The following is a 3,521-nucleotide window of genomic DNA, read 5'->3' on the forward strand; positions in this document are numbered from 1 at the left end:
TTCCCAAAAGAGCTACCAGGATTAACTCCGCAACGACAAGTCGAGTTCAGAATCGACTTAGTCCCAGGAGCTACCCCTGTAGCCAAGTCGCCCTACCGATTAGCACCAGCAGAAATGCAGGAACTATCTGGTCAACTTAACGAACTGCTCAGCAAGGGCTTTATAAGACCAAGTTTCTCGCCTTGGGGAGCACCGGTCTTGTTCGTTAAGAAGAAAGACGGATCATTCTATATGTGTATCGACTACAGAGAACTCAACAAATTGACATCAAGAATCGTTACCCTCTGCCTCACATAGACGATCTATTTGACCAACTGCAAGGGGCGAACTACTTTTCCAAAATTGATCTAAGATTCGGGTATCACCAATTACGAGTGCTAGAGGAGGATGTTCCAAAGACAGCCTTCCGAACTCGTTACGGACACTACGAGTTTGTGGTGATGCCGTTCGGATTGACCAATGCGCCCGCAGTTTTCATGGATCTGATGAATAGAGTATGACGACCTTACTTGTATCAGTTCGTCATTGTCTTCATAGATGACATCCTGATCTACTCTTGAAGTAAGGAAGAGCATGGCGATCACCTGCGACAGGTTCTAGGAACTTTACGAACGAAGAAGCTCTATGCGAAGTTCTCTAAATGCAAATTTTGGATCCGAAGAGTCGAATTCTTAGGACACGTGGTAAGCGAAGAAGGAATCCACATGGACCCATCCAAAATTAAGGCCATTGAGAACTGGTCAGCACCGAAGACACCTACAGAAATTCATCAATTTCTAGGTCTCGCTGGCTACTACGCAGGTTCATACAGAAGTTCTCCCGAATTGTGAAACCTCTTACAACACTGACCTAGAAAGGCGTGGCCTTTGACTAGGAAGAGAAACAGGGGAGAGCATTCCAAACGCTCAAACGAGCCTTGTGCACCGCACCAGTACTATCCCTCCCCGAAGGGATAGAAGACTCCGTAGTCTATTGCGATGCATCGAATCAAGGGCTCGGGTGTGTTCTGATGCAGCGAGGTAAGGTCATCGCCTATGCCTCGAGATAGATGAAGACACATGAGGTCAACTACACGACCCACGATCTTGAACTAGGAGCAGTGGTGTTTGCTCTGAAGATCTGGAGACATTACTTGTACGGAACGAAAAGCACTATCTTTACTGACCACAAGAGTTTACAACATATATTCGATCAGACGGAGCTCAACATGAGACAACGATGGTGGGTCGAGCTACTCAGTGACTACGAATGTGAAATTCGTTATCATCTGGGTGAAGCCAATGTAGTAGCTGACGCCCTAAGTCGGAAAGAATATTCTGGTCGAAGAGTCAAATCTTTGACTATAACTATCCATTCACACCTGTCCACATAAATTAAGGTTGCACAAATCGATGCTTTGAAGCCTGAAAACGTGGCGGGTGAATCCTTGAGAGGAATGGATAAGAAATTAGAAGTTAAGGGTGGTAGAGCTTACTATTTCATGGACCGGATCTGGACACCGAAACATGGTGGTTTCCGAGACTTGGTAATGACCGAGGCGCACAATACTCGGTATTCCATCCACCCAGGTTCAGATAAGATGTATCTGGATCTTAAAAAGCTATACTGGTGGCCTAATATGAAAGCAGAGATTGCTACCTTCATAAGTAAATGCCTTACTTGCACAAAGGTTAAGGTCGAATACCAGAAATTCCAGAAGCCCTCTAGTTTACTACAACAACCAGAAATTCCAGAATGGAAGTGGGAGCGGATCACTATGGATTTCATAACCAAGTTGCCCAAGACAACGGGTGGACTTGATACCATATGGGTTATCTTCGATAGATTGACTAAGTCTGCACACTTCCTGCCTATCAAAGAAACTGACAAGATGGAGAAACTTACAAGAACTTACATTAGGGAGATTGTAAGACTGCACGGTGTTCCTTATCTATTATCTCAGACAGAGATAGTAGATTCACTTCAAGGTTCTGGCAGTCGTTACAAAGTTCCCTAGGAACTAGGCTGGACATGAGTACGACCTATCATCCACAGACCAACGGGCAAAGTGAGAGGACCATCCAAACATTGGAAGATATGTTGAGAGCCTGTGTGATTAACTTTGGAAAGGCGTGGGATACTCATTTACCCCTCGTCGAGTTTTCCTACAATAACAATTATCACACGAGCATCAAGCCTGCTCCATTCGAAGCCCTCTATGGCCGAAAGTGCAGATCCCCTCTGTGCTGGGCTGAAGTGGGGGATACCCAATTAGCTAGGGAGCAAACGTCTGACAGTACTCTCACCGGCCTGGAAATCATTCGGGAAACGACAGAGAAGATCGTTCAGATTCGTGAATGATTGAAAGCCTCTAGAGACCGACAGAAAAGCTACGCTGATAAGCAAAGGAAACCTTTGGAATTCCAGGTGGGAGACCGAGTCCTTCTCAAAGTCTCACCTTGGAAGGGATTGATACGCTTCGGTAAGCGTGGAAAGCTTAATCCGAGATACATAGGGTCGTTCGAGATTCTCGCAAGAATCGGCCCTGTAGCATACAAACTCAATCTACCCGACGAACTTCGTAACGTACATTCAACATTCCACGTATCTAACTTGAAAAAGTGTTTGTTCGACGAGACTCTTGTAATCCCACTCGACGATATCGAGATCAATGAGAGCCTCAATTTTGTGGAAGAACCAGTAGAAGTCATGGACCGAGAAGTGAAGCAAACAAAGCAAAGTCGTATCCGGATTGTAAAGGTTCGTTGGGAACACCAAGCGAGGACCGGAATTCACTTGGGAGCATGAGGATCAGATGAAACTGAAATACCCTCATCTTTTTGCTTAGTTATTTGTAACTACTTTTTTTGTTTAGACTTTAATTTCGGGACGAAATTCCCCTAACAGGGGGACGATGTGACAACCCGAAATTTCCATTTGGTCAAATCCTAAAAGTCAACCACTTCGTATCGTAGATTAATCTCATTATTTCTTATTTTTAAGAACTATAAAGTTCATTTGATTATTTTAATATTATTTTTAAACGAACGGGTGAAAGAAAGTGTAGTCTCGGGTTTTGATTTTTGAAAACTGCAAACACTTCGCGTATTAGATACACCCGACCAAACTTTTATGTTTTGGGTTTAGAATTCACCCAAAAACCGTAAACTCATACATATGTATGAGTTTACTCCCCAAAAACTAGTCATTCTGTTTACTCCCCAAATAGTCAAAAGAGTAAACTCCAAAAACTCTCTCAAGTATCATCCAAGATTTAATTCCAAATCTTCAATCTTGTAAGTGTTCTAACCATTTCAAATTAGTAAAACACTTAATCTAGTGTTTGTGCATCTATTCATCCATTATTTTCCGGTTTTTGTTTAGATTTTCCAGAACACCAAGAACACGCACTATGTGTTCTTGGCCTTTTAGCTCAAATCAAGCCTTCTAATAGTAAGTGCTTCCATCCTTGAGTGATTCTAAGCTAGTATTAAATTTAAACACCAAGAAAATATGTCAAGAACACAAGGCAAGAGGTGTTC

This window comes from Lactuca saligna, chromosome 6 (genome assembly GCF_052625555.1).
Source record: "Lactuca saligna cultivar CGN05327 chromosome 6, ASM5262555v1, whole genome shotgun sequence".
NCBI lineage: Eukaryota > Viridiplantae > Streptophyta > Magnoliopsida > Asterales > Asteraceae > Lactuca > Lactuca saligna.